General features: G+C 51.5%; 1 long non-coding RNA gene across 2 annotated transcripts; it reads right to left on the reverse strand.

The window, feature by feature from the left end:
• Positions 1–1,903: 1,903 nt before the first annotated feature.
• Positions 1,904–20,501, reverse strand: LOC104850765. 2 transcript variants are annotated; one of them, XR_004518217.1, is made up of 3 exons: positions 20,316–20,501; positions 11,789–11,936; positions 1,904–3,246 (listed from the first exon to the last, which is right to left on the reverse strand). It is a non-coding gene; the product is annotated as an uncharacterized LOC104850765 (long non-coding RNA). The 2 variants fall into 2 exon arrangements; XR_777058.2 differs by lacking the exon at positions 20,316–20,501 and adding an exon at positions 12,624–12,788.
• Between the last annotated feature and the right edge of the window lie 1,404 nt (positions 20,502–21,905).

Consider the following 21,905-nt stretch of genomic DNA (forward strand, 5'->3'; position numbering starts at 1 on the left):
TTTTTTTTTTTTTTTTTTTTGTACCGGGGATCGAACTCGGGTCCTTGTGCTTGCAAGGCAGGCAGCGGAACTGCTGAGCTAAATCCCTGGCCCTCATGGGTGTCTTTAATTGCACTGTTGTGGCTGCCCTGATGTCCTGAATTGATTCAAAATGCTTCCCTTTCGTGGTCATTTTTGATGTTGGGGAAAAACTAGAAGTTGTACAGTGCCAGATCTGACCTGGTGAATAAAACAGGTGAGGACAAACCATGCTTTTACGAGCCTGCCTTTCTGTTGGATGGCACTGGGCAGCAGCATTCACTGTATTTTTAATCACAACCTGTAAAGACAGACACTCACGAAAGAGGACTTCCAGAACGGCCTCAGAAAGCTACAGAATGATGGGATCTGTGTGTTTGAAGGGAGAGGAAACATTTTTGAGGGAGATTCATGGCAATGTGCCTTTTACCAACATAAATTGTTTTCAGTTTAAATATTCATCGTACATTTTGATCACCCCCCATAGAAACAGATGCAGATGGGAGTATCCAGCATAGTCCTTGCCTGGCAGAAGAGCTTACAAATGCCTGTAGAATTTGAATAGAAAATATTCCACAAGGTTCTAATCTTCTTGTCCTACTGCTGCAGTAACAGATGACCCCAAAATCTGTGGCTGAGAATACACAAGCTCATTGTCTTCTAGCCCCAGGAGTGAGCAGTCCAGAGCTACATTCCCTGTGGAAACTTTGGACAAATCTGTGCCCTTGCTTCTTCCAGCTTCCAGAGGTGTCCTGCATTCCCTGGCTGGTAGTGTCCTCCTCCATCTTCCAAGCCAGCAGTGAACCACCTTCAAATCACCTCCATTTCCACCACAATAGCTCTTTTTCCAACCCTGACTCACCTGCTTCCTTCTTGCAAGGATCTTTGTGGTTACATTGGGCCCTCCAGCTCATAACCTGGAATAACCTCCTCATCACAGACCCTGACAAACCACGGCTGCAAAGTTCCCTTTGCTAGGTAAGGTAACATATTCACGGGATCCCAAATTAGGAGCAGGACATTTGGAGGCCTGTTATTCAACCATGGACCTTAATATGTAAATAAAATGTTAATAGCCATGCCAAGCCAGATGTGGTGGCGCAGCCCTGTAATCTCAGCACTTGGGAGGCTGAGACAGCAGGAGGATCCCCTCAAATTCAAGGCCAGCCTGGACTACATAGTGAGTTCCATCCTGAGCAAGATCCTATCTCAAAAGAAAGAAGGAAAGAAAGAAAGAAAGAGGCCAAAACTCACAGTAGTTAGAACAAATTTAATTTCAGATTTTTAGATTGAGACTTGATATTGAACATTGGCAATTCTTATTGATAACACTAACTTAGTGGCTACCATTTACATATTCAGTATCATGATAAGTAGCTTCCAATGATGGTGTCATGTGATCTTTCAAAGTGCCCTGCAATTTTTTTTTTTTTCCAGTACCAGAGATTGAACTCAGGACCTTGCTCTTGCCAGGCAGGCGACAGCACCACTGAGCTAAATCTCCAACCCTGCCCTGCAATTCTGACATTATTATCCCTAATTTTCAGAGTCAGAACTGAGACTCCCCCAACTGCAAGGCCTGCTTCGGGCCTCACTTAGAAGGTGATGGAGCTGGACCTGAACCTGGGCTCTCTAGGGTTGGACTAGACATCTACTGCCACTAGATAAACAACTGAGACATGAAGGAAAAGTTTCCTGGAGGATATAAAGATGGTCTTAATATTAAAGGGACACACAGGGAATAACACAGAAGGCCTCAATTTCCTCATCTGTAAGGTGGGGTTTGGTTTGGTTTGGTCTTGAGACAGGGTCTTGCTATGTAGTTTAGACTGGCCTTGAACTCATATGTAGCCCAGGTTGGCCTGGAACTCAGGGCAATGCTTCTGCCTCAGCCTCTCAAATGCTGGGATTACAGGTGTGTACCACCACACCCAGTTGTAAAATGGGTTTAGTAACACTCACCTGGAGGGCTGATCAGGAGAGGAAAATGAGATATTGCTTGCCAGCCATGGGCTGAAAAGCTATCTCAAAGGCCAGACCTGGTCTGTGGAGCTTCACCCCCAGACTAGTGCTGGTCGACCTTGAACTACTCCCTCCTGGTGTCCCCTCTCACACAGTGAGAAGAGGTGAACTCCACGCTGTCTGGGCCGTCTCTGATGTGATTCCTGTGGCCCCAACCCCAGACTAGAGACCTCCGGAGCCTGGCTTCTGGCTGCCAGCAGCTATGTCACGCTGGTTCCCAGCAGCCAAGGATGGATGGATGGGACGTGGAAAAAGGTCTTGGAGAATCTTGCTCAGGACCACTTTTCCACAGATGCCCTTCGAGCTGCGGCAGCAGGATCGTTTATCAGGCTTGTGAAAACATGGCAGCGGAGACAGGGTCTGGGGCCCGGTCCCAGCTGTGCTGCACAGGGGATTAATGACTGGCGTGATGAAGTGGGACAGGCTGACACCACACACAGACAGCTCCCAGGGTTTGGGAGGAGGTACCACACCCTGGGAAATGTCCCACGGCTTGCAGACCGCCAGGACGCGAGTCACTGCCTGGCCACCCAGCAGGGCAGCGGACAAGTGGCCCATAATTGTCTGCTGTGCAACCTTGGACAAGTCACTCACTACCTTCTCTGCGTTTCAGCAGCATCAACTGTAAAATAGGGTTGTTGTGAGCACAAGGTGAATTAAAGCACAGAAAGTACTCAGTTGGATGCTTGGCCCACACCAAGAAATATGTATCAGTAGCTGCTATCTTCTTACAGCTTGTTTAAGATAGTCTCACTATGTAGTTCAAGCTGCCTTGAGCTCACAGTGGTCCTCCTGCCTCGGCCTCCCAAATACTGAGATTATAGACAAAGTGACCCCCACACCCAGCTTCATCCTCCTGGGTTTGCGGGGATTCAGGGGAAGCTGAGACACACCATGAGTTATTTAAGTTTGCGTGTCTAGTTTATTTCACTTAACATCATAGTCTCAAGGTGCCCATTCTCCTACACATGACTGAAGTTTATCCTTTCTAGTAGAATAGTGCTCCATTGTGCATAAATACCAGAGCTTTCATTTTTTTAAAAAAGGCAACAGGAACGAGCAGATGGACTGTGGTCTGTAGAATAGTGGCATCTCCTGTATGTTGTGCTTTTTCCTGCAGGGCCTCTGAAGTGGGGTGGACAGGATGCTCCCAGCATTGGACACTTGTGGCTTTCCTCAGGTCTTTTTATGGAACTGTTCACCTGGCTTGAAATTAGAACGTGTAGAAAGAAACAGAGAGTTAGAACCAAGTAAGATGATGATGCATTTGGGGTCATAGGGCATTGTGGTCACAGTGAGCCAAGTGTTCTGCAGATGGAAGCTGGAAGAAGGGGCTTCACAAATGGGGAAGCCAGGAGCAGGCAGAGAAACTCTACCCACAGGGAGGAGAACAGGGCAGAGCTCAGAGAGAGGCAGACAGAGGAACCATCCCACTGTCCGGTGGCCTCCAAGGTCTGGCTTCTACAACCCAGCTGGCCTTGCTTTCTACCTCAATAACTGGGTGCTGCCCAACCCACACATGAGCCAGCCCAGAGGTTGCTGCTTCACGCACCCAGCGATGTTGCCAACAACCACAAGCCTGCTGCTTCCCTGGGGCACCCACCATGGAGCCAGGTGTGTCATCCAAGGCCTCTTGGCCCTAGGATCAGCGATAGACTCTCACTGTTAGAGTGTCCTTCCCAAAGACCCAAAGTACTCGTGGCTGCTAAGAATTCCCCCAGTTCCAAGGGTGAGTGTGTAGACTATGACAGAGCTCAGGGCTTCATGGTGCCATTGTCTTGGAGAGGACAGGAACCATCTGTGAAATATTCCTGTTATTGCTGACCTAGACTAAGCCAGGCAGGACATGAACAATTTGTTTTGACTGCCTGAAACTACAACTCTCCTCTACCACATAAAGATACAACTCTGCAAGGCCACTGCATTATCTGCAAGCAGGCCATTCATAGTCAAAAGGCATGGCTTTAAATTATGACTCTGCTACTTTGTTGCTCTGTGACCTCAGGACAATTACCTAAACTTTCTGTTGCTGACACTTCTCATTTCAGGGTGAGGCTATAACTCAGTGATAAAGTATGTGCAGAGTATGTGGTGCAAGATTCTAGTTTTGATCTCCAGCACAAAAAAATAAAGATAAGGTCTGGAATACATAGCTCAGTGGCACCACACCTGCTGTGAAAGCACAAGGTCCTGAGTTCAATCCCTGGTACCAAAATAAATAAATAAAAATAAAAATAAACTCATTTCCTATGGAGATAGTGTCTGACTGGTGTGAATAGAAAATATTTAACAAAATAATGAATCTAAACTAAACTAGTGAGAAAAGTTGTCTATTCACTACCTGCCTTTCATTCTAAGTGGCCAGCAACAAGTAGGTACTGAAAAACTTGCTATGATAAGGGAAGAGGTAGATGGAACTAGTTTATTGGTTGGTTGGTTGGCTGGTATGAAGGTTGGATGGATGGATCAATGGTTTTCAGAAACTCATTCCTGCTGGGAGGAAATTTCATTGAAATGCAAGAAATTCAGGTAGAAGTCTGAGTACTGTTTTATTGTATCAAAATTGATCCTGCCTTAATGCTTTCACAAATACTGTCTCCTATGCACACCACAGAAACTCTAGGGAGGCAGAACTTCTTTCCTGTCACACACATGAGGCCTGTGATTCTTGGCCACCTCTGCCATCCTCACCATCACAAGGCAATTTTTTTTTCTTTTTTTTTTTTTTTTTTTTTGGTACCGGGAATCGAACTTGGGTCCTTGTGCTTGCGAGGCAGGTGCCGGAACCACTGAGCCAAATCCCTAGCTCAAGGCAATTCTTTTTCCAGAGAAACCAGGAGGAAAATTTAGTAGACTCAGGTAGACCAGTTGTCCCTGCCCTGAATGCTGTCTCATTGCTGGTTTGGGGGTTACTGGGAGGTCCCAAATTTTGGAATCCCTTCCTTTTTACCCCAAGTAAGATGACTCAACTGGGTGTTTCTGTCCAAAACGAAGATGAAGTGAAATAAGCCAAGGGATGCACTCAGCCCCAAGGGGGCACTTGGTAAAAGCTGGACAGATGTCAGTCTCCCTTACCCCATGCAGGTTGCTGGTTGTTTCACCCAATGCCATTCAATGCACACATCTCCAAACCCACCCACAGCTTCTACTAAACTGCAGTCCCCTGGAGAACAGGAGCATAATGTCTTTCATTCTGCTCTCTCCAATTCCCGGCTCAGGCTCCAGTGCAGATTGGAAGAATGAAGAGACAAATGAACGGTTTCCTTATAGCATGCCCAGCCCCAGAACTGCCTGGCTCTGGTTGTGATGAAAGCATATCCTGCGAGTCTCCCACACCCTGGGGAGTCGGGGCCTGGTGTGGGCTCAGGACCAGGATTTCTGTTAAATTGGGATCTAATGTGCCTGCTGTGGATAAAGCAAATGCAGGCACTCAGAGACCAGGTCAGCTGGGAACAAGGGATGTCTGCTTCCTCCGAGCCCAGGAATAGATTCTGAACTTGGGGCACTAGCTCCCTTGCCAACCTCAGTCTCTCTCTCTCCCTCTCTCCCTCTCTCTCTCTCTCTCTCTCTCTCTCTCTCTCTCTCTCTCTCACACACACACACACACACACACACCTGTACACTGTACAACCAGGTCAGGAAATAAAGTAGGCAGTCATAAGTGAGGTATGATGGTGTATGCCTGTAATCCCAGTATTAGAGGGGCTGAGGAAGCACTGCCGTTAATTCAAGGCTAGCCTGGAATACATAGCAAAATACTGTCTCAAAAAAACAAAAAGAGGGGCCAGGGATTTAGCTCAGTGGTTCTGCCACCTGCCTTGCAAGCACAAGGGCTGGAGTCCAATCCCCGGTACAAAAAACAAAAAACAAAAACAAAACAAAAAGAAAGAAAGAGGCGGTGGGGGGGGCGGGGGAGGAAGGAAGGAAAGAAGGAAGGAAGCCCTCACCTAGGAGGTTCCAATCCTCCTGTCAGTGGGTGGAAGCCAGGAGTACTGGGGAGCTAAGACAAGCAGGAACCTACGGGGACACCCACAGCTGGGTCCTTTTCCTGAGGCTATGCCCTGCCATGTGTAAAGTGGCAATATGAGCATAGATGAAGCCCAGGGGGCTACCTGCTCAGGGACCACATTCTGGTCTCCGGGAGCCAGATTCTGCCAGAAATGCAGGGGCCAAGAAAGCAAAGGGAAGTCGAGAGTGAAGGAGATTGCAGATGTAAACCCAGAACTCAACCTAGGAGGAAGGTCTAGGTGAGGACTTGGCACTGGCACTGGCACTGGTATTGGAGTGGCCAGCGTCCCATCCCTAAAATGTTCCTTCCGGCCGTGTCCATGTTCGCCTCCTGGGAGGTAACACTGTGCAGAGGGGAAGACGCCCGTGACCGGCACCCCGATCACATCGTTCCCCTCAGGTGGGATGGTGGACTTGTCTGAGCCCGCCAGAGCTGGCACAGCTGGAAGGGGGCAGTGCAGCAACAGAGACAGGAAACTGGCCCATCACTTATCTCTCTCCCTTCCCTGTACGTTAGAGCCCAGGAACCCAGAACCGCCCTGTGCTGTTCCTGCTGTTCCCTGTCCCTGGATGCCCTTCCCACACCTTGCTAGTTATTACACCTCAAGCTGCATTCTCCTGGTGCTTATCCTGCATCCTGACCTTCTCTTCTAGGGTGTTCGCTCCCACTGAGCCAAGAGCTCCTGAGGGGCAGCAACCATTCCTGGCTGTCCCGGAATCCCCAGAGCTTATTACGCAGTAGGTAATAGTCGCTCAGTGAATGCTTATGTGGCAATTACATACTGTAGGGAAAACACTGGCTTGGATGGTAGGAGAGGGAAGAGAGCCGATGAGGCTGGAGGTGAGATTGAAACTGGTAATTTAGTGGGATGTCCAAGCGGAGATAGAGCCCCAGAGACAGCTCAGGGCTGGGGAAGGAGGGTTGGGATTAGAAGCATGGGAACCACTTGAGCTCTTGAGTTAGGAGGTAACTTGGGGAGAGGAGAGAAGGGCGAGGTGCTTTGTGATCATCCTAAAATCATTCTGGGAATGGACAAACCCAAGCTTAAACCCAAGCCAAGGGCACTGTCACACACCTACAGGGAGACAGCTGGGTAAACAATGCCACAAGCTTTCATCAAGAACCCAAACTGGCCCTCCAATAGGAGCCCCATAAAGCTGTCCCAAAGCCTGAGGTAGGGGCTCTGAGGAAATAACTCACTAAAGTGAGGGTGCCCAAGAGACAGGAGGCTGGCATCTTCCTCCCCAGCTGGGTGCTGGCTGAGCTGCAGAAACTGCAGCCCGCTCCGATGTGGCACTGGACAGCGGGCCAGAGTCTAGGGAGGGGGGATGGTGAGTGAGGTGGATCTGGGTGCCCCAGCCTGGGGCTATATGTGAGCACAGAGCATGGTACTCACATCCCTTTGGGATCTTGGAAAGTGGGAGAAGCCCATGCTCCCAGTGTGTTACAGGGACCTACGGAGAAGCAGATGGGGCCCAGTTCACAGTCCCTGCTGTGCAGCCCTCTGGAGGTACAAAGGTTGGAAGATGGCCAGAAGCCAAGCACAGCCCAGGGAAATGATGCCCATCTCCCAAAAGGAAACAGGGTGGGCACCATTCTGGGGACTGCAGGGCAGTGATGCTCAAGAGCTGGACTCTGCCCAATAGCCCCACCATCTACTCAGAGACGACGTGGCCAGGAGAGAAAGTAAGACACTGGGGAGACAGGGCCAGGATAGGTAGTTTTGACCCTCATGAGCACCACTCCTCCTGCCATTGCCCACAGCAAGCCCTGCCTCTGAGCCCAGAGGAGACCCAGCTGCTGGCCAGGCAGAGGGTGGCTCAGCACATGCTGCCCCTCCCCACCTCCTCCTCTGAGTCTCGTCTGGCCTCCCATCGGGAAGAGGAGCGTCTCCACCCAAGATTCTGTAGTTTTGAATCACAGCGGACTTGACGCAGCCTTACAGCCATGGCCGTCACTCCATCGGTATGAGGGCAGCAAGACAAGAGTTCAGCAGGAAGAAGGGGCTGGAGAGGAGGGAAACCACTGCACACTTCACACCGCCAAGCTGACACTCGTCCCTCAACCCATTCCGTGGAGCCCAGTGCGAAAGCCACTCTCTGGGCTGCTGGGCAAAGCTAAGGAAGGGGTGGACAGGGTGCAGCACCCCACCTCTGCTCCTCAGGAAGAGAGAATTTCAGTCAAAACCTCCTCAGTTTTAATTACCAAACAAAAAAATCACCAGACCAGCCTCTCACTGTATGTCTTTATTTATACTGTCATCTGCTCCAGCATTTTAATATCCAACTTTCCGTTGGGAGACAGATGCCTGGATGTTCACACCCCGTTCTAATGGCTTAATACCCTGGGTACTGGTGCAGGGAGGGGCTTCGAGGAAGAGGGGGGGATGAAAGCCGCCACCACATTGAGCGCAACTTCGGAGCAAATGGGTTTGAATATTCATTAAACAACATTTAATTTAAACACCCAAACTCTGAAAGCAGCAGCATATGGCCTGTTTTATTTTACATAAACTGAATAGGAGGCTGGGCCATTAGTTTCCACAGACATAATGTTCATTACCAATGAAGAATGATTTCCTTTGAGGGCACCACAGCGCTGTCCTGGGCCCACGGGCCCGCAGCCCCAGTGAGGTCAGAGGAGCCCAAGTGGAGGGCCGCCTGGCACCGCGACACTAGCAAATCCCTGCCACCCGTCTGGGAATGGATTAGGACCTCACTGGATCCCTGGTTTGCATCTTGGTACTTTTTTTTTTTGTACTCAGGATTGAACTCAGGTCCTTTCGCTGGTGAGGCAGGTGGCAGAAACACTGAGCTAAATCCCCAGCCCTTGGTTCGCACCTTGGGAGAGTGGATTGGACACTATTCTTGTCTTCCAGGGCTGTACCTCCTTGGTGCCTGGGGACACAGTCCAGATGGTAGGACTCTGACCTCCCTTGTCCACGCTCCCACCACACAGCAGTCACACGGAACCAGGGGCTCCGTCCTAGGCTGTACAGGAAGCTCTGGCCACACAGCAAGGTTGTGGGTCCATACACTGGGTGTGTGAGCCTGTGCCCCGCAGCACCATGGGTGGGAATAAGTATCCACTGTGCACACACTTGTGTGGGGGAAGTCTGAATGTGGCCCCACATGCTGGGTGTGGGCCTATCCCTGTGCACACATCTACGCCGCCTCGCTGGGCACGCCTCTATGTGTGTATTCGCAAGATGTGTATAGAGTGGATGCTTCATTTACAAACTCAATCTATTCATGAGGGATACTTGGAACTCAACTCAGTCAACTGAAGGCTCAGGCTCCTCTGCACAGCCTTCAAAGTCTGTCTCCTGCACACAGGCAGATCTGTGTCCTTAGAGAGACAGTGGCCCCGGATGTCTCATTGAACCCCACACGGGAAAGGATGTTGTCATGTTCCTTCCAGGAAACTCTTTAAGGGTTAAATCTGTATCTGAGACCATCTAAAGCACAAGTGGCCGGCATTCAGGTTGTAACACAAGACTTTGTTCAATCAATTGAAACTAAAATTCCAGTCATAACCCAAGTCACTCATGGGTCAGGCTGGTTGTAACTTGAGGGTCCACGCTATATAGGCGCACACACCTATGTAATTTTATACACATGCACACAGATGTGTTTAGCTACCTGATGCTCAGGGAATCTTAATTTGGGATCCACAGACCTCCACAGGATCCACCAACAGAACACAAGGGGCCGGCGTGGTGGCGCATGCCTATAATCCCAAGGCAGTAGGAGCGCCAGGAGTTCAGGGCCAGGCAGGCTACATAGTGACTCCAAGGTTACCCTGAACTATGTAGGGAGATCCTGTCTCAAAAGGAAAGAAAGAAAGAATAGAAAGAGAGAAAGAAAGAGAAAAAAGATTTACTCAGCTATAAGGAAGGAAGGAAGGAAGGAAGGAAGGAAGGAAGGAAGGAAGGAAGGAAGGAAGGAAGAAGGCAGGCAGGCAGAAAGGCAGACAGAAAGGCAGACAGAAAGGCAGACAGAAAGGCAGACAGAAAGGCAGACAGAAAGCAAGCCAGCCCAAAGACATGGGTGGGAAAAATTACATCTCTATTTTCATAAATCCTCTAAGACTTTTCCAGTTGTGATTACACACAAGCCATCCTCCCATGGTTAGAACATTTCAGTGACTTTGTGGCCAATAGCAATCACAGATCTCCTGTACCAGTGCTAGGGACTGAATCCAGGACCTGTGCACGCTAGGGAAGCTCTCTATCACTGAGCTTCAACCCCAGCCCAATACTCTTATGTCACGGCACAGCTGTTACAGATGTCTGTCCCTTGCTATGTTGAATTATAGTAGCAATAAGATCTGCCACAACCTATGGTTATTATTGCATTAATGAAGAAGCATTCGCATTACTTTCTCACAAATGTTTAGATATGTTTGAGAAGTGCCCTTGAGCGCACTTGGTTTTCTCTATAAGTTTGTGCTTTTAATACGTTTATAAATATTCCAGGAAGAGCTAGATGGGGTGGCACACTTGGGAGGCTGAGGCAGGAGGAGTGCCATGAGTTCGAGGCCAGCCTTGGCTACATAGAAAGACCCTGTCTCAAAAAACCAAATATATATATTTGGTCCACCCACCAGAGGACAAAGAGAGATAGAGGACAGATGTATGGGATGGCACACAGCCATCTGCAGCTCCAGCGAACACTCACTCATGGGTGCCTACACAGAGGTGTGAAAGGGCCCCCTACAGAAGTGGGCAGGGCCATCCCCTCTGAATGGGACCCTCCCAAGAGGGCACATGTCCACTCTGCCCTGCCCCGATGTCACCCTTGTCCTCAGGCAGCTTTCTACAAGGCACTGATGACGATGACTCTATAGGAAGCCAGATTTCTCCATGGTCCCCGTAGTGCTGCACACCATGCTGGGACCCAGGATGGCCCACCATCAGGAATAAAACACTCTGCAGTTCTTGGCAGCAGGGACAGGGACTGGGCAGTACTTTGGAGCACATCCCAAGCAAAAGCCACACCGGCCCCAGCCACCCCACGCTCCTGGCCCCCTCACCGCCTGTCACTCAAATACTAGTGAGGACATTTTCCTCGACAGCGCTAGGATTACATAGAGGCCACCAGTGACTTGTCACTCTCACTGGCATAAAAGCCCTGTCTAGACTGTCACTCCGGCATGCAAGATGGTCTCTGACTGCTGTCTCTACCCTTGGTCATGGGCTGGTGACAATGTTCAGAACTTCTGGGATTCACAAGAAGTATGGAGAAAGCCAGATCTTCAAATCAGAGTCCAGGCAAGCAAATGATCTCTAAATGCTCCACGTCCCACCCAAGATGCCGCTGTGTTCTTGTTTTTACTCAACTTGGCAATGTCTGCATGAAACCATGTGATGTTTGGATTTCTGTTTTCATGGCTTCCAGATCCTGTGCTCGTGGAGGGTGCGGCCCATATAGCTCTCTTCCCTACTATGGTACAGAACCTGAACACAGGCAAATCTCCAGTATGAGGTCTGATCAAAAACCATGATGAATGTTTAAATTCTTTTTAAAAAATGTATGTATATGTGTGTGTGTGTGTGTGTGTGTGTGTGCATGTGTGTGTATTGCAGTAAAAGACATGTTGCAAGGGCCGGGGATTTAGCTCAGGGTTCTGCTGCCTGCCTCGCAAGCTCAAGGACTGAGTTCGATCCCTGATACAAAAAAAAAGCTGTATTGCCATCAATCCCCCTTGCTTTAAAAACTCTTATCCCACCATGCTTACCACTTTCTGCAGCGGTTCCGGAAGTCCTCTTCCGTGAGCGACTTTAGTTGTGCTGTTGTAGCTGCCTCCATGTCCTGATCGGTTCCAAATGTTTGTTTCGTAGTCATGTCGACTTTGGGGAAGAGCTAAGAGTCACACAGAGCCAGGTCTGATGAATAAAACAGAGGAGGACTGTTATGGTTTAGATCTAGAATGTTTCCCAAAAGCCTCAGCGTTGAGAGGTAGGGCTTCGGAAGGGGATTGGATCACGGTTGCTATGGCCAACCGTCTCCCGCCTTGGGTCCTCCCTTCACCCTCCGCTTCCTGGTCACCCTGCCGTGAGTGGTTTTCTTCCACACCGGACCCTTCCACCGCGCCGTTCTTGTGAACCTGCCAGCCCTGGACTGAAACTTCTGAAACCACGAGCCAAAATAACCTCTCCCTCTTTAAGTTGTGGGTGTCGTGTATTTTGTCCCAGAGACGAGAAAGTGACTAAGACAAGGACACACTGGAATGTCCATTCGGAATGGACACACTGACTAGCGCTGGACAGCAGCCGTCACTGTATTTTTTATCACACCTCATAAAGACATTCACAAAAGAGAACTTTAAGAGTTGCTTCAGAAAGTGACAACAATGATGGGATGCACAAGTTCTAAGCGAGAGAGAGACGCTTTGAGGGAGATTCATGGCGAGGTAGTTTGTACTGTAATCATTTTTTAAATTAACCACTCACGTGTTGATCCCATTTTATATAATACAAAATTTATTAAAATGAAAAAATACGCATTTCAATGATAAGTAACAGATAAACCAACTTAAACTACTTAAAATGATGTCTTTAACAGTTATGTACCTTGAACGTCACACCTCTTAGCCCCACAGCTAGAGCCCAGGGGTATGCGTTCTTCAGGCAGGGTTAGTCAAGGCTCTGGCTGTTTCTCTGGTATCCTCTCAGCATTTCACCGCTCCAAATGTCAACTGCGTCCCCAGGCAGAGACAGCAAAATGTCTGCAGTGATTCCAAGCCTCAGCTCTGCAAGGCGGGCCATCTGGAGCCAGAGAGATCCCTTCCCAACTGTCAGGTAGAAACCACCTCACCAACTCTCATTGGACCAATGTCAGTCGCTTTGGCCAAGTGACATGCTGATTGGCTTGGGCCTTCATGCTCATTCAGGATGCCATACTGTCATTGGCTTATGCCAATCAAGACCCACCCACCCCCAAGATACCCAAACAGTGGGGGACATAGGGTGACAGAATGGATCACGAACTGCTACACCAGCATCTCAGCTTCCAACCTAACTGGCACTGTCCTAGGGCCGGAGACACTGGCCAGCGCCACGGTGACCGCTGAGAAAGCCCTTCCAGTACATCTTCAGGCACTGAGAGGCCCTCAGCCGGCCACAGGGTTCACCAGACTCTCAAGTTCACCAGGAGATGCACAAGGTAGGGCTGACTCTCTGTGTGCCTCCGTTTCTCCACATAGACAAAGAGGGGACTGGAAAATGAAATTTAATGGCTTTTCTCAACGGACAGGTCTTGTCCTCAGTGAGGGAGAGCTGCTAACCCTTGGCATCTCACAGACCCAGGAACCCCCGTCACCTCCCGCCTGGCTCCTGCCACAGCCACCGGCTGTCTCCCTGCCTCTGCTTCCCAGCCCAGTCCCTCCAGGGTCCTGGCCCGGTCGAACAGTCAGTCAGTCAACAGGTGCTGCGTTATTGTGCTCCAGGCAAGATGGAGGTGCCTGAGGCCTGGTCTGGGGTTTGTGTGGGTCACCGGGTCCAGCTGGTAAAATGGGGACCCACACTGTCACCGCAGGTGGAGAGGGGACACAGGGGCTCCACCTGCAACAGTGCCCTTGGCAGGGGCGCATTTGACAGCACTGGTTGCTGCTCATCCCTCCAGGCCCAGCCCCGACCCCGGAAAAGCCCGCGATGCCCCAGCCCCCTTTCCACTGGCGCCCCAGGTCTGGCGTGGCTCCCGCCGTGAACCCACCAGCTTTCTCTTGCCTTAACATCTAGGCCCTGCCCCTCTCTCCCTGCAGGGGGAGGAGAGTGCAGCACCTGGCGATTTTACACAGTGCCTGGTTTCTGGGCCTTTCTCCCCCGATGTGGGGGGAGGTGACTGGGAGGTGGCCCCACAGAATGGCCCCATCACCTAGGGTGGCCCGAGAACCAGTGCCTGGGCTTAAGAGGAAACAGCCTGAGGCAGATGTCACAGTCAGGTGGCAGCACCCTGGGCCACCCCTCCCTGGGGAAAGAGCCTCTGCAAGGATGGCAGCCATGTCACATGATTAGGAGGTAGGGAACCACAAGCCAGGTGAAGCACACATAATCCCAACACACAGGAGGTTGAGGCAGGAGGAGGATCAGCACCAGTCCAAGGCCAACCTGAACTGCACAATAAGATCGTAAATCAAACAGCAACAACTAAAAAACAAACAAACAAAAAAGGGAGGCAGGAAAGCAGGCTGAACACTGAGTGCCAGGCTCAAGTACAGGGTTTACCTCAACTGGGTTCAAATACTTTCTTCTCCTGACCCAGAAGCCCACCTCCTGGCCTCAGACCCACCTCTCTGCTGGTTGGTATAGAGACATTGGTCTCCCACTGCACCCCGGGCCCACCGCTCCCACACAGTAGTCTACACAGGTGTGTTGGACTTTTTGTGGAAAGCTGGGTGTGGTGGTGGCACATGCCTGTAATCGTATTGTTCAGGAGGCTGAGGCAGGAGGATCGCTACCAGGTCAAGGCTGGCCTGGGCAATATAGTGAGACTTTTATTCAAAAAAAAAGAGAGAGAGAGAGAGAACTTTTTGTGTACTCAAACTGCCATCATACTGTGCCCCGGTCACAGTCTTCCTGCTGGGACGGACCTTACACTGCTCCTGATTCAGCTGCCTGTCACCTTTCCAATGTGGAGAAGCCGGAAGATCCCTTCCCCTGTATCACCCTCACTCTCCACCTTCCGCCCAGGGACATTAGGAGAATCGATGGGATAACAGATGAGGTGCCTCGGAGGAAAGGCAACATAAATCCAAAGTATTGCTATTAAATTCCAAATTTAGCCCTCGGGATCGGTGAGACATGACAGATCTGAGCTGGGAGTGCTCCCAGCTGTGCGGACGGGAAGTCCCGATAAAGTCGGAAGCCGAGGCACCGGCTTTGCCGGTGTAGGAAACCCTGAAAGCCCCCGGACGGAGGAGGCTGTGGCGATGTCCCTGAGGAAGCTGCCACGATCCATTTCTTCACACCCTGACTGATGGACGCTGGCTGTCCCGATGCAGCCCCTGCTCTGAGTATTGAAAGTGTCCAACAGTCGGGCCAAACCTGCTTCCCGGCTTTTCCACACTCCAGAAATCATACCCCTCACCCAGGACAGCCCTGGACAAACAGAGCTGCTGTCTTCTTGTGTCTGGTGCCGCCGCTAACTGGATTCCAAAGTGACACAATTCAATCCAGGTGTGGTGGCGCACAACAGTAACCCCAGCACTCAGGAGGCTGAGGCACAAGGATCTCACCAAGTTTGAGGCCAGCCTGAACTACATAGTAAGACTCTGTTTCAAAGAAACAAAACAAACAAAAGGTGACACTCCCAGGAGAGCCTGGGGACCGGGCAGAGCAGGACCTGTCCCTTCCCTCTATTAACCACCTCCCACAGAGGCAGCTAGGGCAGCAGGAGCTTTTTTGTTTTGGGAGCTTTTGTGTTTTATTTTTAGATAGGCTCTCACTTTGTAAGCCCCACTGCTCTGGAACTCGCAGAGATCTTCCTGCCTCAGCTTCCTGAGTGCACAGGAGCTACACTTGGGTGTAAAACCATAACCTCCAGCACCTTAGCATTTGGCTGGTTTTTTTGTTTGTTTGGTTTTGGTTTTGGTTCCCCCCGCCCGCCTCCGGTACCAGGAATTGACCTCAGGACCTTAGGCTTGCCAGGCAGGTGCAGCACCACTGAGCTAAATCCCCGGCCCTGCATTTGGCTCTTTATAACCACAAAGAACCTCAGGATGACATTTGAGAATGCAGGACCTCCTGGGCTCTGCCACTGACCCACGTTTCAGGCCCAGTTTTGCTGCTTACAGAACAACTCTCAGCTAATAGCTTCAATCCTAAATCTCAGCTTGCTGATCTCTGAAATGGGAACAGTGATCCCACCTTGCAAAACTGTTGTGAAGACAATAAATAATATATATATATCGTGTCAGCACAGTGAGTAATGTGTACTCAAAGCCTGGGCTACACAGCAAGACCTTGTCTCAAAAAAAATCTACCTAGCCATGGTAACATATACCTGTAATCCCAGGACTTGGGAGGCTGAGGCAGGAGGATCCCTGTGATTTTTGAGGCCAGCCTGGGCTTCCTATGAATTCAAGGTCAGCTTAATGAGTTACCACACTTCACACTCCATTGAGTGGTGGCTAAAGTCAGAAGTACAGATAGGGCTGGGGGCAGCTCAGTGGCACAGCACTCGCCTACCAGGTATAAGACCTTGGGTTTGAAGCCCAGTGCCAAAAAAAAGGGCCAGATAATAACAAGTGTTGGAGAAGATACCAGGGAAACGAGACCCCTGGCACACTGTGGGGGAACAGAAAGCTGACTGCTGTGGAAAGGTTTCCCTGCACAATCTGAGCACAGCCTGCAGCCCTGGGCCTTTGTTTTGTTCTGTGGCCCCAGCTTTCCAGTAAATTTTCCCTTGCACTTCAGAGCTTCTGTTCAGAAAGCCTCCACACCTCCATCCTAATTCTGCAGGCGGGTAGGTAGATGTCTCCAAGGCCTCTGTTCTCCAAGGGCTGGGCATAGCTGCTCCCTGGGTAGTGGAAGCAGATCAGAAATGACAAGGTGACTTCTAATGAGGCCTCTGGGAGGACCCACGTGTGGGGTGGGGCCCTCTTGGGGTCAAGAAAGTGCTGACCCTGCACTGGTGGCTCCCTGAGTGAAGAAGTCTTCAGATCTCACATGCATAGTGGCACACACTTGTACTCCCAGAAGGCTGAGGCAGGGTGATGACAAGTTCAAGGATGGCCTAGGCAACTTCAGGAGATGGTCTCAAAATAAAACTAAACATATCATTGAAACTGGGGCTAGCTCAGTAGTAGGTATTTGCTTAGCATGTGTGAGACCCTGGGTTCAATCCTCAGCGCTGGGGAAAATTTTTAAAAAGATGTTAGCTGGATATGGTGCACATAACCTGCAATCCTAGCACTTGGAAGGCTGAGGCAGGAGTATCGCTGCAAGTCTAAGGCCAGCCTGGGCTACACAGTAAGACTCTGTGCCCCACCCCACTCCAAAGAAAACCCTGTGAATAGCACAGAGCTAGTGCCTCACAAGGCTGGGCCAGGCGCTCTCTCGAACCCCCTCCGGCTCTGGGACACACACACACAGCTACAATGCCAGAGACCTGCTGCCCGCTAGAGGCTTGGCCAGGGAAGCGCAGGTGCCCAGCCCAGATTAAGGAGGTGACGCCGAAGCCCCCGAAGCAATGTCCTTCAGAAGAAATACGCCTTGCAGAGGAGAGGAGGTGAACGCGGAATAAATCTTTCCTTCTTCCCAACAACGCAGAACAGAAATCTGATCTGGACGTTTTAGAAAATCCAATCTGATAGGCTCCACCTTAACCCTCGCAGGGGGTCCCTGGAGCGCTAACTCACGCTTTCGGGGAGCCCTGCAACGTCCTCGGCTTCCCAGGGTGGATCTGAGACGCAGAGGAAGATGCTGACGGTCTCCTCAGAGGCACTTCCTCTCCTAGGGGAAACAGGCCCCGCAGCGTGGTGGGGCAAAGAGAAGGCTGAGCACTGGTCCGGGACGCAGCACTCGGACCCCCACCCAAGCATCACACGGCTGCGGGCTCCCGTCCCCCAGAGAAACTGCACGGTGCCGGCTGGGCAGCTGCAGGAGGGGGCGCTGTGTGCCCGGGATCTGCAGGCCGCGCCGCCAGGCGGCCCCGGGCCCAGCTTCCTCCCCTACGAGGGCTGAATCCTATAAACAAGATTCCCGCCCCCATTAGACCTTCTAGGAGGAAAACAGTGACCTCCCCGCGTGTCTGGCACCAGGCTTTCTTCCCGCTAACGCAGGGAGAGTGACTAACAAAGCCTGCCGCTCCCAATTCTGTGCCCACAGTGCCCCCTTGTGGGAGGCTGGGGGATGCCCGGATTGCACGGCAGGGAAGGCCGCACATGGGCAGTAGCTGTTCCTGGTGCCCGTGGCTGTCCCCTTTGCGATGCTGCCCTGGCCCCTTCACTCAATGGTTCTAGGTTTAGCTGCATCAGGATCACCTGTAGGGCCCCACCCTGCTTTGGACTAAGGAGTTCGGGAGTAGGGCCAGAGAACTGGCATTTCTAGCAGGTTCTTCCATGAGGCTGAGCGGGACAGACTCGCGCAGAACCCCTGCCTCATAGACGCTCAGCACAAATGCCAGCTCCCCAGAGACAAGTGCCCCAAATGCCCCTCAGAGCTGTGCAACCTTCACCAAGTTCCTTAACCTAAGCCTCAAATTCCTCATCTGCTAAATGGGGGTAGCCCGGTGTGGTGGTGCACATCTATAACCCCAACACTCAGGAGGCTGAGGCAGGAGGATCGCTGTTAGAGGTCAGCCTGAACTACATAGTAAGATCCTGTCTCAAACCAATTAATAAGTTAATTTTTAAATGAGAGTAACTGTAACTCCCTCAGAGAGTGTAAAAGGTAAATTCATGCTTAGTTTCCTCAGTACCTGGCACAGAGTATACACTGTTTGCTAGTTGACAGGTTTTGTTTCTGTTTGGTACTGGGGATTAAACCCAGGGCATCATTATTTTCATCAGCAGTAGGGATGGCATCACCATTCACAGGCCAGCTTCCTGAGGACAAGGACAAGTACCCCACCAGAGACAGAATTCTGAGGCAGGATAATCCTTGGAGAATCTTTAGCCCAAAATTCCCCACACCTGGCTGCTATCATCAGGGAAGTTGCAAACTGGGACAAGAGGCTGGGTGTTTGTATTTTCAACCACCACCAACTCCCCCAGGCACCAGGCTGGGAACTACTCAGTGAGTCTGCTGTGACAGGGACAGGGCAATGGAAGGCCACATGTCCTCTGCCCATCCTGGGCCTGCTGGCAGGGGGCTGCTGGGGTGAGGAATCAGCTGCCCGGCCCCCATCCTGTCCAGCCAGCCCCACCTATCCCCGATGACCTCTCCAGGCCCATCTCCCACCAGCTCTCACTGCACACCTGCCCTGCCCTGCCGTGGACACTGGTATCCAGCGCACAGGAAGTTCAAGGATAAATGTGACGGGGAAGGGCAACCGAACCCGTGAGGAGGGACATTCACTCACTGGACCTTACCACAGCACTGCGAATTCAGAGCGTCCTGCTTCTACGTTCTCCCAGACAACCTGAAGTCTTCTTGAAATGGAATCTCTCCTAGCAGACACTGTGCAGCTGTGCCGGATGCCCCCACCGTCAGGCAGGCCTGCAGATCTCGATTCGGAAGAGGGTGACAGCCAGCACACTGCTCCCACCCTCGCGTCTCATCCCCTTACCCTGTAGGGCAGCTGGTCCCACCCTGCCTCCTGATTCCGTGTTCTACGGCCTCAAATGAGACCTCTGCTCCTGTGCTAATTGTGATCGTGTGTCTTGCCCTGTTCAAGTGCCCTCTCTCAGAGGCCTGCCAGGACCCAGCCTCCCGGTACCGATCTTAGCTCTGGATTCGGATGGTGTCAAAGTCATCACTGCTACTGCACGGCAAGGGATAGAAGCCAGACCACAGATCACAAGTTGTTTAGCCTCTCACCCTTCGGGAGAGGGACTTTTGTTTTGGTTTTCTGAGACGAGGTTTTGCTATGTAGCCTATTCTGGCCTTGAACTTGTAGCAGCCCTCCCACCTCGGCCTCCCGAGTGCTGGAATTACTAGTGTGCCCCCACACCCAGTAGCAGGGACAGCTTCTTTACCTCCCCCGATCATGGAACAGGTACACAGCAACTCAGTAAACGGGAGTTTGGTGGGCCACACAATTTTTGCTCCATACCCCCACAGCACACATGCAGACAAGTCACGAGGCTCACAACTACTGTACGCCCACCAGAAAGCAGGTGTTCAACGAGCACCAAATGAATAGATGCGTGGCAATCCACCCGTGCCAACATGACTGCATTCCAGTCCTAAGTGCACAGTCTACACCCTCTCCTCCAGGGGCCGCATAAAGCCTGCCTCTTTGGGTACCACGCACCTCCACGCACGTTAGAGCTCAATGTTCATGTAGTTTGTAACAGGTGCTGCCCTGGGAGCCGGACAGCGTCCTCGGCCACTGGGAGCACCTCTTTGCCCAGACACTGGTACCACGAGTGCTGACCCTCCTCGGGGGCAGTGCCTAAGCCCCAAGGAGTTCTATGAACTCGACCTGTCCGGCTGGCACCCCTCAGTGTGGACCAGAGCCTGAGCACATCTGCTTGTCTGCGCCGGCTCTTCTGAGCCATCTTCCTGGCTGATGCCTTCAGCGAGCTGCAGGCTCCTCCACTCATGGGCACCATCTTCCAAGCTCAACTACCGGCTGCCTCCCCGGGGTCACAAACTCACCGTGACCCTGTCCTGCGGCAGACCTTCCGTGCCATCCTTGGCCTCCGAGGACATTTGGTTCCAGGCACCAGTGATGCTTAAGGGTTTCCATGAGTGACTGAGGGCACCTCTTGCTCTAGAACACTGACAGCATGCCGTCCCTGTGGCACCTGGTCACCGTCTCTTGTGAGCTGAGAGGTGGTGCTGCCTCCCTCGAGCTTTGGATGGAGGTGTGGCTGGGACAGAAATCACCACGAAGCAACCTCTGAATCAGGCTGATCTCCCAGAGGGTGCTGCATCATGTTTGTTTGGGGTGGGAAAGCAAAGATGGGATAGACTCCTACTGAGGTGGCCTTTTCTGCTTTACCTCTGTCCTTCCAGGATTTTTGCAAGGTTAATGATGTGGCTCATGATGGATTAATTTATATATGAATAAAATATTCAACTCTCCTGGAAGTTAAAAGAGGTGCTGCCTCAGCTCTATGACCACAGATGCTGTCTTAAAGGACAGCTCCCAAAATCAACTTGCCAGTGAAGGAGGCAGAGAACAAAAGCTAAGCATAGCCAGCCACTGTCAGCACTGCTAGAACAAGTCGAGAGCAGCACCCCAAATATTCACGCACTGTTGTAACTGCCTTTTCCAGAACTAATTCAAGCTTCTTACCGATCTTCAAAGCTTGGTGGTACAGCGCTGGCGTAGATATGTGCCAGACCCTGGATTCAATCCCCAGGACCACCAAGCACACCGGCCCACCCTCATTAAGCTGCAGCTTCCAGCCCGCGCTAAGGGCAGGGTAGGGACACCTTCTGGATTCCACAATCTTACCAAGGCTCTTCCGAAACCTGCTGACAGCGCTGCGCGTCTGGTTACTGTCAGGGCCAACAAAGTGCTGAATCTCCAAGAATCCCCCAGTTCAATAGCACGATTGTCCGCAATTTAAAGCGAGTTCCTGCAAGCCCTCGCTTCCTGCCACACAGTTGCTTAGCACTTCAGTTTCCACACTGCTCTCAGACACTACATCCTTTGAGTCTCAAAATAGCCTGACCCAGGGAGGCAGAGCAGATCCTCTGGAAGCCCCCGTTTCAAGAGTGGTTAAACCCCACAGAGGACCAAGTAGCCCAGAAACACCCAAAGGGACATGACAGCAGGGCACTGAGTGGGCACAGTCGGGGTGCGGTCAGCCCTGGATGTGACGACTGCCGGGACCCTGGTAGGAAGGGCATGCGGGCCTGTTTCAGGAGGCTGGGATCCGTATCATCATGTAAAATGGATCAAGTTTCAAAGTGCTATCCATGTAACAAAGCTCACGGGTGCCACGGCAATGTTGGCTTCTGCTATCCTGAGCAGTTCAGAAAAGTATATGGAAATTCTTCTCCAGAGGGACGTGACCACACAGGCCAGGCTGCCTGGCGCTGCACCTGCTCTTCACACCAGTGGGAACCACTGGGGACCCCTCCCTTCCACTGCACTGCACCCCACCAGCTCCCTGGGCGGCCACACTCCCACCCTAGCCCCTAGAAGCTGCATCTCCAGCTACAACCTGTGCCTCCGCACACCGCACTAAAAATCCTGCTCACGCCAACCCCAGCACCGAAACCAGCTCACAGACC

The sequence above is a fragment of the Fukomys damarensis genome, unplaced genomic scaffold (genome assembly GCF_012274545.1).
Source record: "Fukomys damarensis isolate Sample0158 unplaced genomic scaffold, DMR_v1.0_HiC HiC_scaffold_20, whole genome shotgun sequence".
Taxonomy (NCBI): domain Eukaryota; kingdom Metazoa; phylum Chordata; class Mammalia; order Rodentia; family Bathyergidae; genus Fukomys; species Fukomys damarensis.